This window comes from Alnus glutinosa, chromosome 8 (assembly GCF_958979055.1).
Source record: "Alnus glutinosa chromosome 8, dhAlnGlut1.1, whole genome shotgun sequence".
In the NCBI taxonomy this organism is placed as follows: domain Eukaryota; kingdom Viridiplantae; phylum Streptophyta; class Magnoliopsida; order Fagales; family Betulaceae; genus Alnus; species Alnus glutinosa.
The window spans coordinates 23,408,450-23,423,391 of NC_084893.1; the positions used below are offsets into that span (position 1 = coordinate 23,408,450).

The window sequence follows — 14,942 nt, forward strand, 5'->3', positions numbered from 1 at the left end:
CTTGGAGAAAAAGAAAGAAATAAAAGTACAAAACATAACCGTAAACTTAAAAACAAAGTAAAATTCTTGTACAGAAAGTAAAATATATTATTCTAAAAATTATCTTCAAATATTTTGTATGATTCTTTCCATTCTTGGGCTGATCTTATTCATGAAATAATTTTCAGATCTTATGTCTGATTTTCTCCTGCATCAGTTTCGAACCAAAACTCAACCAAACTATTTCTAAGCGAAACCTAGGGTCTTAACAATACTTCTAATACGAACCTAAATCATACCAACACATCATGCAAGCAACATAACGTCTAAAACATCAAAATGCTAAACCTAAAACTAAACTAGCATTAAAGACTATTGTAACGACTAGTGGATTAAACCTATGATTAAAAGTCATAAAAACAAATCGACAACATAACAACTACGAGGAAATGAGTTAAGCTAGGAGGATTAGCTTCTTAGAGCAAAAACACCTTCCCTCCACCAAAGCACTATCACACACTCACTCTAGAACAAAGATGGCTCAAAGGGGCGGAAATACACAAAATAAACAAAGGGGGTGGGGGTATTTATAGGGGTGAAATTGTAGTTGATAAGAATGAGATGATTTGCCACCTATCAAACTAGGTATTCGAGGCTCGAATATTCATGTACTATGTAGGGTTATGCGAATGTCCATTGTATGAGTCAAACGTTCGACGTACGATCTGACAAATTTGGATCCTCTCCAGTTCATCCAAGTCACTTGAACTAAAGAGTAGCCGGTTCACGGCCATAATAGCTTTAAAATAATCTAAGGTTCATAATGGGCCATGTAATTTAAAATAAAGTTAGCAGCATCAAAGCCTCAAAGAAAAGGAAACGTTGAAAAGTCAAACGTTAACCTCTGCTTTCTTCCTCGTGGCTCCGTGAGTCCCAACACCACACTATTTCTTCCTCTATCCAATGTTGTTCTTCTCTTTGACTTTGGCATATAATGGATCTGGATTACAAGCAATTTGTTGTCCGAATTGTTGTGAGAGAGTCTCAATGGGGTTCACTTGCCCAATTCCTTTTGCCCAATTTTTTTATTTTTTGATAAGTAATGTCAATTCATTAATAAAGCGCAGAGCGACACAACCCTAATACACAGGAAGTATACAAGAGTGCCCCTACTAGGAACAAGCAGAAAATAAATTTAAAAAGTCTACATAAGGAAGAACATTCAAGTTATGATGTGACGCTATCCGAATATATAACGTGTTAAGCAAACGCTTCCTTAGCTCACCATTGATGTCTCTACATCTTCAAAGTGCAGCGCATTCCACTTTCGCCAAATACACCACATTAAAAACCATGGAATTAACCGCCAAACTTCCTTAGCTGGGCCATACCCAAACGACGTGCCCCAACTAGTCAACAACTCCAGCACCATTCGTGACATAATTCACTCTACCCTAAATAACGTAAGAGCATAACTCCATGGATTGCGAGCAACTTTGCAATGAAGTAACAAATGTTTAATTGATTCCCCACTCTTTTTACACATATAGCACCAGTCAATCACCATGACATTCATTTTCCGCAGATTGTCATGCGTCAAAATTTTACCTAAAGCTATTGCCCATACAAAGAAAGCCACCCTTGTCGGAGTCTTAACACGCCAGATACTCTTTTGTGGAAATGATGGGCCATCTTTTCTATTTAACTCTTCATAATAGGACTTCACTTCAAATAAACCCCTTTTGGAGAGGTTTCAAACTAACCTGTCATCCTCTCCATGTCAAACCAACATAGAATAAAGCCAAGCGAAAAAAGAAAGTATCATCTCCTTCTCCCAATCGTGGACTGGACGCTTAAAAATAACATTCCACTGAATAACTCCATTTTGAATAACCAAGTTATTTGCAACCATCGCATCTTTATTCCTCACAATATTAGCCAATATTGGAAAAAAATTTCAAATATCTATCCCCACACCACCAGTCATGCCATAAACTTACATGAGACCCATCCCCCACCTCAAAACGATCGGAGTTGCTAAACTTATCCCACCCCCTCCTAATATGTTTCCACACACCCACTTCTAAAAGTACTCAACACTTCTTTTGAACACTACCCACTCTTTAGACTCTCAAATTTGACGCCAATCACCAATCGCCATAATGCCTTTCTCTCCCTACCAGACCTCCACAACCATTTCCCCATAAGAGCTCGATTAAAATGGATGAAATTGTGAACTCCCAACCCACCTGAATGCAATAGAGTACAAATCTTGTTCCAATTCACTAAATGAAATTTGGCCTCATCTCCAATGCCACCCCATAGAAAATCCCTTTGAAGTTTATCAAGACGATTAGCCACGCCCATTGGAATAGGGAACAACGACAAGTAATATATGTAGGAAGGTTGAAGAGAGTACTTTTAAGAAGAGTCAGCCAACCACCCTTCAACAAATACATTTGCTTCCATCCAACAAACCGCATTCTATTTTCTCAATGACACCATTCTAAATAAATACAGCCTTATAAGAAGCACCCAACGGCAAACTCAAGTATGTCATAGGCAAAGATGCGATCCGACATCCTTGGAGTTGAGCCAACCCTTCGACATCCTCTATCTCACCAATAGGAACAATTTCTGATTTTCCTAAATTAATCCTCAATCCTGAAGCTGCCTCAAAGCATAAGAAGATACACCGCAGATGTCGAATTTGTTCTCCTTGGGCACCACAAAAAATCAACGTGTCATCGGCAAACAGTAAATGATTCACAACTAAAGCATCAGAATCCCTGGATCCCACTGAAAACCCTGTCAAATTGCCTTGATTCATTGCGGCAATTAGCATCCGGCTCAAAGCCTCCATAACCACCACAAACAATAAAGGTGAAAGTGGATCCCCTTGTCTCAATCCACGAGTGCTATTAAAAAAAAAAATTCGACGGGGTTCCATTTATAAGAATAGAAAATCTCACCGTAGAAATACAAAATCGTATCCAAGCCTTCCATTTCTCCCTTAAACCACAACGTTGCAGCAAATAGAGCAAGAAGTCCAAATCCAACTTACAGAGCAACCCAGATTCTCCTAATCGAATTTGACTATCCAAGCATTCATTAGCAATAAGCACTGAATCCAAGATTTGTCGACCACCAATAAACGCATTCTGTGTTTTGGAAATAATCTTGCCCAATACTGACTTAAACTTGTTTGCGAGAACCTTAGAAATAATCTTATACATCTCCCCCATCAAACTAATAGGGCGAAAATCTTTCACATCCATAGCACAAGTCTTCTTTGGAATCAAAGAGACAAAAGTAGCATTAAGATTCTTTTCAAACTGACCTCAATTATGAAATTCTACAAAAACAGCCATAAGATCACTTTTTAAAATTACCCAACACTTCTGAAAGAAAGCCATTGTGAAATCGTCTGGACCCGGAGCCTTATCTCCATTCAAATCCCTGATCACATCTCATACCTCGTTCTCTTCAAACTCTCTTTTTAACCAAATACTATCATCAGCATCAATGGATAGGAAAGATAGACCATCCACCCTTGGTTGCCAAGAACAGTGCTCAAAATACAGATTGTTGTAATAATGGACTATATGCTCCTAGCTCTCCACAAGATTCTTGGACGTTGCACAATTTTTTATTCAAAGAGTCCACATGATGGAATTTACGATGTGAGTTGGCCACCATGTGAAAAAAATTTGTGTTCTTGTCCCCCTCCTTCAGCCACAAAGCTCGTGATTTCTGTCTCCAGTTCATTTCCTCAAATAGAAGAGTTTTCTCCAGTTCTATCGACATATCTATCTTTTGAAGCCTTTCATCCTCCTCTAAGCGATGACACTCTTCAACTAAGTCCAGCTCTTGAATACCCTCCAATAATTCTTTCTTTTTCTTCCCACATCACCAAACACTTCCTCATTCCATTTCTTCAAATCTGTCTTCAAAGCCTTCAACTTATTAGCCAAAACGTAACTTGGTAATCCAAAAAACTCATAAGACAACCACCAAGTTTTAACCTGATCAACAAAACCATCCAATATTAGCCACATGTTTTCAAATTTAAAATACCTACTTCATCCTCTTGGCGCCCCACAATCCAACAGCAAAGGAAAGTGATCGGATAGAAGTCTTGGCAATCTCCTCTATGTCACTTCAGAAAAACGTTCTTCCCACTCCGGAGAAATTAAGAATCTATCAATCCTAGACCATGTTTGATCTTCCTGATTATTTGACCACGTAAACTGGCCACCTTCAAGCGGTAGATCCACCAAATTTTGCATGAATATGAAGCCTGAAAATTCTTCCATTGCTACAGAAAAGCCTGCAACACTTGACCTCTCACTTGGAAATCGAACCACATTAAAATCTCCCCCAATACACCAAGGCAACTCCCACCAACTCATCCTACAGTTCCCTCATATCCCTATCATCATTTGGACCATATACCCCCCCAAAAGCCCATACAACATTATCACCAGTATTGTGCAGAGAACAAGCAACTATTTATCTTCCCACACACTTCTCCACTTTCTCTACCACCCGTCTATCCCACATTAACAAAATTCTACCCAACGCTCCATTCGCTCCCATATAGCACCAATCTACATAATGGCAGCCCCATAAATTCCGCACCACCTCCATTGAGATAACTGCCATCTTTGTCTCCACCAAGCAAACAACATCCGCCTTCCAATCCCTTAGTAACAACCCTCTAATCTCCAACCTTTTCTTAATCTCATTAAGCCCTCGGATATTCCACATTAGGATTTTAGGCTTCATAAAAATTGAGATGAGCCCCTTCCCCTGTGTCGGCCTCTAACAGATTGTACCCCTTTCTTCTCATAATTAATGGACCAAGCCAGCCTATTTAATTCCCACTGCCCTTTTGCCCCTGGTGTAGATGGATAATTAATCTTAGATTCTGCCATTGATAGGTCTCAGGCAGCTTCAATCTCCTCAAACAATGCCAACAGTTTATCCTTATAACCTTCACAAGATAACCCTACAACTTGATAAAAACTCTTAACTCTTTCCACCACCCACCTAGGAGACACCCTAGAATGTTGCCCATCGCCTCCATCCACGGCCAATGGTGTGTGTACCAGCGATTCACACCTCTCCAATTCCCCCTTTATATCCTCTTCTTCATTTTGTAACAAGAGGCCTTTGGGTAGGTAGTCCTGCATATCCAAGGAAAACTCATACTGCACACATGGTCGACTCACACAAGCTTATTATACCATTCAGGCGGATGAATCTGCATCTAGAATCTAGCTTTGGCATCAGCGATTAGGGCATCCATCTTTTTCAATTCTTCAATGCAAGTTTCCTTCTTTATTTTTGCATAATAATGTTTCTAAATACCATCGTGTCTTTTTCTCCTAGTATCAATAAAAGTGATGAGCCTTTTGTTCTTGTTCATACTGATGTGTGGGGCCTTTCACAGGTGGTTTCTTTATCTAGTGGTTATCAGTAGTTTGTCTTTTTTATTGATGTTTTTTTCGGACTACATGGGTTTACTTGAAAGAAAAAAATGGTTCACAAAATGGTTCAAACCCAATTTAATACCAATATCAAAATTGTCTGTTCTGATAATAGAGGTGAATTTGTGTCTAGGGATCTCAGATTGTATTTTCGTGACCAAGGCATTATACACCAAACCACTTGTGTCGATACCCCGTAGTAGAATGGTGTTGCTGAACGGAAAAATTGACATCTGTTAAAGGTAACTTGTTCCTTAATGCTTGATATACATGTTCCCAAATCTTATTGGGGGGATGCCTAGGTCACCACTGCTTATCTAATTAATAGGATGCCTTCTCAGGTCTTAGAGTTTAATGGTGTTGTCTCCACCATTCTCTACTTCAAAATGTCTCTCCAAAAGTCTTTGGTTGTGTTTGCTTTGTCCATATTAATGGTTCAGCTCGGGGTAAATTAGACCCTCGAGCCCTCAAATGTGTTTTTGTGGGCTATTCTCCTGCGCAGAACGGGTACAAATGTTATCATACTGATCGAGAAAACACTGTCTCAATGGATGTCACTTTCTTTGAAATACAATCCTATTTTTCTTCATCCCAAACTCCTCTTCAGGGGGAGATTTAGACTAAAGAGGATTTTTTTTACTCTGTTACCTTTTCCTACTCCTATGCCTCAGTAGGAGAAACAACAGCTTACTAACGAGTCTGCTAAAAATGTCGTTGGCTGTAAATGAGTCTTTCGCATCAAAAGTCAAGCAAACAGATTGATTGAACGCTACAAAGCCCACCTTGTTGCCAAAGGCTATCATCAACAACAAGGACTGGATTTTTTAGAAACCTTCAACCCGGTTTTCAAACCAACCACTATTCGCACCGTTCTCTCAATTGTCGTATCTTCAGGCTGGTGTTTACGTCAAATTGACATCCAGAACGCCTTTCTCTGTGGCTTTTTGGAAGAAAAAGTCTACATGGTCTAGCCTCTTGGTTTTCGACAACCCTGATTTCCTCACCATGTGTGTCGTCTCCACAAATCATTATACGGCCTCAAACCAGCCCCTCGCGCATGGTTCTCTAGGCGAAGCACTCGTCGTTTGCAACTCGGCTTTCAAGGCTCACGAGCAGATTCCTCTTTATTGATTTTCCGCCAAGGATCCTTGTGTATCTATGTTCTCATGTATGTTGACGACATCATTGTGACTGGGTCCCATCATATGGCTGTTGAATCCATCATCAAGCTTCTCAACATTGATTTTCAGTGAAAGATCTTGGAAACTTAAATTACTTCCTTGGAGTCAAAACTATCCCTATCTCTGATGGTCTCTTTCTCACACAACGAATGTACATCATTGACTTACTCAAAAGAAGTAACATGGCTCTCTCCAAACCAGCATCCACTCCCATGGAGTCTACTTGCTCTCTCTTTGCCCACACAAGAAAAGTTTTTGATTATCCAGTAGAAAAAGGAATTGAGAAAAGACTAGAATAATTCTTATTGCTCTCTCGTTTTGCACGGCTACACATTGGTAAAATAGAGAAACCTAAAACCTAATATGGAAAGTATTACAATGTAATCAAATAAACATAAATACATAATAATCACGGTGGATCAAATATTCAGCAAATCTTCAACACTCCTCAAGATAGGGCATAGATGTCTCGCATGCCCTGCTTGCATAAGACTGTATGAAGAACACCACTAGATACTCCCTTTTGTCAAGATATATGCAAGTTGTTCTGCCATCTTCACAGAGTACAGATGATACCTACTCGGAGTTTTTCTTTGATAAAGTGTCGATCAATTTCAACATGCTTGGTTCGGTGATGTTGGACTGGATTATGTGCAATATTGATTGCCGCTTTATTGTCACAATACAATCGCATTGAGTCCCGAGTCAAACCCAAGCTCTTTCAAGAGTATTTTCAATCATAATGTTTCACACTCCCTGAGCCATAGCTCTAAATTCTGCCTCTGCATTGGATCTGGCAACCACAGATTGTTTCTTGCTCTGCCATGTAACCAAATTACCTCCCACAAATGTGCAATACCTTGACATGGACCGTCGATCCATAATCGAGCCAGCCCAATCTGTATTTGTATTGGCTTCTATTTTCAAATGACTGTCGAGAAAACAGTAGCCCCTTACCAGGTGAGGGTTTTAAGTAGTGAAGAATGCGGTAAACTGCTTCCATGTGAGGCTCTTGTGGAGAGTGCATAAATTGACTCACCACACTAACATCATATGCAATGTCTGGACGGGTATGAGATAAATAAATCAATTGTCCAACCAACCGTTGATATTTGCCCTTATCCACCAAAGGGCTCTCACTATCTTCTCCCAATTTAACATTTACCTCTACTGGATTGTCAGTGGCTTTACATCCGAGCATTTCTGTTTCCTTTAGAAGGTCAAGTACGTATTTTCGTTGGGAGATAAATATACCTTGCTTTGACCTTGCTACCTCAATGCTGAGAAAGTACTTCAGACTCGCCAAGTCCTTTATTTCAAACTCGTTAGCAAGACAATGTTTTAAGTTTTGTATCTCCCCCATCATCATTTCCTTTTAAGACAATATCATCAACATACACAATTAAAGCTATTACCTTTCCTTGAGTGGAATGCTTAATGAAGAGTGTATGATCAACCAGACTCTGCTTATAACCAAATCTCTATATAGCTTGGGAAAACCGCTCGAACCATGCTCTTGGAGATTGTTTTAGGCCATACAAAGTCTTCTTTAATTTGCACATTTTTCCCACTAAGGATGAATCTTCCAATCCAAGGGGAATTTCCATGTATACTTCTTCTTTTAGGTCTCCATGAAAAAATGTATTTTTTACATCAAATTGATGTAGAGGCCAATCCAAATTTGCAGCTATAGAAAGTAGAACCTTAATTGAGGTCATCTTTGCTACTTGAGCAAATATTTCCTCATAGTCAATCCTATAAGTCTGAGTAAAGCCTTTTGCAACAAGTCTGGCCTTGTATTGTTCCATAGAACCATTGGCCTTATGCTTGATAGTGAACACCTACTTGCATCCAACAACCTTTTTTTCCTTTAGGTAATTTAACAAGATCCCAAGTCTTGTTTTTGTGAAGAGCTTTCATCTCTTCTTGCACCGCTGTCCTCCACTTTGGATCACTAAGTGCCTCATGTACATTTCTAGGGACAAACACAAAAAGACAATTTGGACACAAAGGAATGATATGGTGAAGAAAGATGTTGATAAGAAACAAAATCAGAAATGGGATGGTGTGTACATGACCTAACTCCTTTGCGTTGTGCAATGGGTAGACTCATACCATTGACAACAGTTATTTGATCAAATCATTAAATTAATTCAACCATTCGGACACCAGTCTGCCATGGTCCGGATGCGCGCTATCAGAAGTAGAAGTAGTATTACCAGAGTCAGGATCAGATGTTTGACATGTAGCATCAGGAATGGTCTTATTTTTCTGGCTTCTGGAGTAAACTCTCAACTCTTCCGGCATAAGAATAGGGATAGGTAACGGAGTCAAAAAATCCTCTTCACTCTTACTCTCCCCATGAAGAGGAGTTTGGGATGAAGAGAAGTATGAATGTGTTTCAAAGAAAGTGATATCCATAGAGACAATAGTGTTTTCTCGATGGGGGGTGATAACATTTGTACCCCTTTTGAGTAGGAGAATAGCCCACAAAGACACATTTAACGGCTCGAAAGTCTAACTTACCCCGAGCAAGATCATTAACATGGACAAAGCAAACACAACCAAAAACTTTCGAAGAGACACCTTTTGAAGTAGAGAGAGGTGGGGACAACACCTTAAAAGATTCTTTGAAATCTAATACCCGAGAAGGCATCCTATTGATGAGATAGGTAGTAATGAGCAAGGTGTCCCCCCAATAAGATTTGGGAACATGCGTGTCAAGCATTAGAGAACGAGTTACCTCTAGAAGATGCTGATTCTTTTCGTTCAGCAACACCATTCTACTGCGGAGTATTGACACGTGGTTTGGTGTAGAATGCCTTGCTCTTGAAAAAACATCTCGAGATCACCAGACATATATTCACCTCCATTGTCAAAATGAACAATTTTAATCTTGGTATTAAACTAAGTCTGAACCATCTTATGAAACATTTGAAACACAAAAAGCACATCACTTTTGTCCTTTAACAAGTAGACCCATGTGGTCCGAGAAAAATCATCAATAAAAGAGACAAACCACCAATGACTAGATAAAGAGACCACTCGTGAAGGGCCCCACTCATCAGTATGAACAAGAACAAAAGTTGCATCACTTTTATTGATACTAGGAGAAAAAGACATGTGATGGTGTTTTGAAAGTTCACAAATTTCAAACTGAAATTTAGAAACATTATCATGCAAAAATAACGCATGAAACATGCGTTGCAAAGTTAAAAAGGAAGGATGCCCTAATCGCTGATGAGATAACTAGATTCTAGCTGCAGAGTCATCCGCCCGAATTGTATGATAAGCTTGTCTGAGCCGACCTTGTTTGTTGGGTTGAGAGTCCAGATAGTACAAGCCATCCTTCAAGCTACCACTGCCAATCATCTTCCCCGTGACTAGGTCCTGAAAGAAGCAATAGCAGCAATAGCATGAACTTATTGTTAAGTTAGTGTTTAACTTTCTCACTTCCCAAATTCAGCCTTTTCTTCTCTAATTTGGTTTGGCTTACAAATTAGTGCAACCGACCACCCCTCTCTCTCTCAACATCTCCCTCTCTACCAAAAACTCTTGGTTTCTCCTCTGATAACGCCACTGGCGAGGGAGGTGAGGCTTGCCTCTCCTCCCTCCCTCCCTCCTCCTTCTGTTCTCTTCCTGTTTAGGTTTAGTGTTTTCTCTTTTTTAGGTCTTTTTGGTTCTTTGCTTTTGGGGAGTAGATCTACGATGGTCAGGTCTTCTTTTGTGCTCATGCGTCCCGCCCATGGCCTCGTCGGATTGCTTTGGTCCTTCCCGTCGTCGCCATTTCTGTGGATGGCTGCCATGCCAGTGTGCATGGCTATTTGGTTCTTTTCATTCTTGGGTTGTAGATCTATGGTGTTTGGGTACTCCTATCAGTGCACATGCCTCACCGGGGGAATCTCCGTCGTGTTCTAGCTTACCTTCACGGTCGGAGCAGTGACGGGTGGCCGCCACGCGTCGTTCCGGTGTGCGTGGCCTAGGGTGTTTCTGAAGATAGGGAGCTAGATCTACAGTGTTTGGGTCCTTTTCTCCACGCTCGCACCCCTCTAACGGCATCTTCGGCAGTTTCTGCATCTTTTCCAGCGGCTTTAGCGTTTCTCAGTCGCGTGTGGCATCACGCGCCGGCGCGCGTGGTGTCACGCTCCGGTGCATGTGGCACCACACGTTGCAGCTCTTTTTTTCTTTTTTCTTTTTTTTTTGTTCTTTCTTTTCTTTTCTTGTAGCTCGGGTTTTCCTTTGTATTTTGGGTTTGCTTTGTATTTGGGCTTTTCTATGTATTTTGGGTGCTTCTCGTGGGTTTTGGGTTTGTGGGTTTTTTTGGGAGGGCTCTTCGAGTTTTGGCGGGTTTCTTGGGGCAGGTTTGGGTGTTTGATTGGGGGTATCTTTGTATTTTGGGTGTTTGTTGGGTGCTTCTGTATTTTGGGTTTATTGTGGGTTTTGATGGGGTTCTATTGTATTTTGGGTTTCTTGTGGGTTTTATTGGGTTCTCTTATATGGGCTAGGTGGGTTTTCTTGGGTTAGCTGGGTTGTTCCTGTGTATACTTCATGTGCATTTAAGGGCGCCTTACGCTTTTTTAATATAATTTTCTTACTTATCAAAAAAAAAAAAGCAATAGTAAGAGTAAAAAATTGCTCCACAATTCAACTCGAGAGTAATACATGATGCAAATGATAATAGATTAGCAGCAAGATCAGGAACATGAAGTATAGAGGACAAGGTCATAGAACGGATGACAGAAAAAAATCCTCTACTCGACATTGGTGACAGAGAACCATCAACTATTCTAACATTGTCTCTACCTGAACAAGGATTATATGACGAAAATAAAGGAGACATAACAGTTATATGATCAGAGGCACTAGAATCAATAACCCACAGATCATGAGAGGGAGTAACATATGCATTTAGAGCAGTGGCTAAATTAGCTGTAGGAGCGGGGGAAGAGGATGCAGTAACAGGTGTGTCCAATTGAGACATAAGTCGACGAAGTGCTTCTACCTCGTCTTTACTCAGGACCCCCATATCAATGGCAGAAGGATGAGTATCTGGTGTAGGAACGACCATCTCAACTGTGGAAGTATGATTGGCCCGAGGCCTAGTTCCTCTGCCTATGCGACCCCCACAACCTCGAGTAGTACGGTCTTGAAGTCTCCAGCAAGTCTCTTGAATATGTCATGACTTTTTACAGTGGTCACATAATAATTTATCTTTGTCATCTGAGGTCATATTTGCAACTCTGCCACCATCTCGAACTCTGAAATCACCTCTCAAAGGGCGTTAAGATGCACTCGTGAGAGCAGATTGGGTCTGTGAATTGGGTGCATGGTGCTACGACAACTCTTCTCATTTGGATGTATAAAAAGATCTCTTGTAGTGATGGAAGAGGTTCCTTCCCAAAAACCTGAACCCGCATAGGATCATACTCTGAATTCAATCCACCTAAGAACTCATAAATGCGTTCCTCTTCAATCATCTTCTTAATTTTAACCGTATCAGATGCACACTCAGGCTACAAGTTTTGATAATGATCTAACTCCTGCCACAAACTACAAAACTTATGAAAATACGTGGCTATTAACCAGTCACCTTGGATTAGTCCATGGATCTGTTTGCTTCAATTGATATTTCAGTTCAACATTTCCCACTTTGGAATATGTTTGAGCAGCTGCATCCTAAACCTATTTTGACATACAAAGAAACAAGTACCCCTGACTGATTTTCGATTGTATTGAATGCAACAACCATGACATGACGGTAGAATTTTCTGCTTCCCATTTATCATAAGTAGGATCATTGGGCTTCGGTTATTGAATTTTGCCATTCAAGTATCACATCTTCCCTCGGCTCTTAATAGACAAAAGAGCAGATTGTGACCAAGAAATATAATTGAGCCCATCCAATTTTACAGTTGTGATTTGGAGACGAGGGTCTGGTTTTAGTCCGACCCTCATCCACTTGGCACCATTTATTTTCTTTTTTTAATAAATATATATAAACAGGATGATATTTAGCTCCATAGAAGAACGTCATGAATATTATAGAACTTATGCAAAGCAAGAGGGTTTTGGTGTGGTACAGAAGAAGAAAAAAAAGTATGAAAATGGAGCTGCACATTACATCACTCTAGGATGTGCTCGTCAAGGCAGCAGACCATCCAGCTCAAGTAATAGCTTTTGCAAGCCAAGTAAAACAATAAGAACGGGGTTTAAGACTACTTTGAATGCAAAGTTAGTGGGTACAAAGTGGTATGTGGCTAATGTAACTATTGGCCATAATCATGATTTAAGCCCATGCATATATTTTAGATGCCACACGAATTTGAATCCTTGTTTAAAGAGAAAGCTTGAGATAGATAATAGAGCTGGAAGACGTATGAATAAGATCTATAACTCGCTAGCCGTTGAAGCGGGGTGTATGTTGGAGAGAAAGATTGTCGTAATTATATTGCGAGGTCAATATATCTTTGCCTCGGCAGAGGAGGTGTTGCAGCGCTTCTAGTGTTCTTCACGATGAGAAATCCTGTTCGGCGATTCGGTGTTCTGAATTTCTTTTTGTGGAAAGCTGAGGTGCGGTGAATTTTTTTTTTTGGAAGGCTGGGTCCCGTGGTTCTAAATTTTTGGTGATCAGCGGTTGCTGATCGGTTGTTCTGCTGGTGTTCGGCGGTTCTATCCTGTGGGGGTTCGGTTGCTGACTTACTGTTCGTCTGTGGAGGGTTCGGTTCTTGTGCTTTAGTTTTCGGTTGCTGTGCAGTTCACGATGAGCATAGAATCCTTGGTGTGGTGTCTTTCCACGGTGAGCGTGGAATCCTTTGGTGTGGTGTCATTCCACGGTTGTGGAATCCGTTGGCATGGACAAGTTCCGAATGAGGAAGTCTCCTTTTGGTGTGGCCGGTTCTATGTGAGCGGCTGATTCTGGGTTGTTGCTAATTCCTATCGGTGATTTTGGGTATGATCCGATTCTGATCGGTGATTCCAGGTTTTCAGGTTCTAGGTAGTAGCCGATTCCAATCGGTGATTCTAGGTATGATCCGGTTCTGATCGGTGATTCTAGGTATGATTCGATTCTAATCGGTGATTCCAGGTTTTCAGGGGAAGTGCTCTCGTTCAAGGTTTTTGTTGCTCTTGGTTGTTCAGGGAGAGTAGTTCCCTTTCAAAGAAAGAAGAAGAATCAAACTCAAGATTTCAAAATCTTCCATCTTGAGTTTGAGGGGGGATGTTAGAATACATGAAAAATATATTATATTTTCCGTATATTCCTTATTTGGTTGATATTGTAATATTCTCTATTTACGGTGAATTGTAATCAAATCATGGGGATTTGATTACCATATTAGTATTTACTCTAAAACCTATAAATAGGATTTCAAGCACGTACAAAACATATCGAGATTGATTTTCACTTTGTACGGGATCATGCTGCAAGTAAGTAGCTGCTTGTTCAATTTATCTCAAGTAAAGATCACATGGCAGATATGTTGACCAAACCATTATCCACCACCTGCTTCTCTATGCTATGCAACACTCTCAACATTTGTCACCTCCCATTAAGATTGCGAGTGGGAATTGAAGATCAAATCCCATCAACACATAATATGGAAACCCACACATCAAGGAAAACCACACAAGGCAAGAGCACTACCTATGGAAAGCAAGATCAACCTGTTGCACAAGAATCAAACCGTTGCTAATTGACAATCACAGAAAATCCCTTCGCAGCAAAATCACGCACATCAAATTGTATCATTAAAGTTTATTACCATTTGCTATGTACAAATACCCATTATATATACTAATGTAATCTTACGCTAAGAATAGTGTGGAAGAATAACAAAGTCTTTTAGACATTGAAAATATCTCCTTTAAATACTAAATTTAAGATATCAATGTATGCAGGAGTTCAGTGGCAGGTGTGGACCAATATTTGAATGCAAGCGGTTACCTGGGAGATAACATTTGCCCATTTTTTTTGTGGCCAAAGGACCGGAACACCATTTCAAATGGTGAATTCCACAGGCAAATATCTCAGGTGGACTCAGAAGTTCTATGTCATCTTCACGAGGGTGTCCAGGGTGGATTTGATGAGGAAAAGTTCAAGCCTTATAAGTTTGGCCGTCTGCAGTGAAGTTACGACTGATGTAGCCAGAATGGACTCTAAAATTCAGGCTACTTCTGATATTGCTCATCTTAGGAGATCTGCAATGTTGTATGCAGCTTCTATAAGCAATCATGTGGTGGGCAAAAATCGCTCTTAAGATTTTTTAAATTCTGTGTTAAGTCCTACACTATT

The 14,942-nt window shown here is 40.3% G+C and overlaps 1 protein-coding gene across 1 annotated transcript in view; it reads left to right on the forward strand.

The window, feature by feature from the left end:
* The window catches only part of LOC133876248 (dynamin-related protein 5A-like), a 39,561-nt gene extending 24,619 nt beyond the window's left edge, over positions 1 to 14,942 (forward strand). Inside the window, exon 6 of the mRNA XM_062314533.1 lies at positions 14,549 to 14,942. The gene's annotated coding sequence lies outside the window, so the exon portion shown is untranslated. The remainder of the gene's footprint in view (positions 1 to 14,548) is intronic.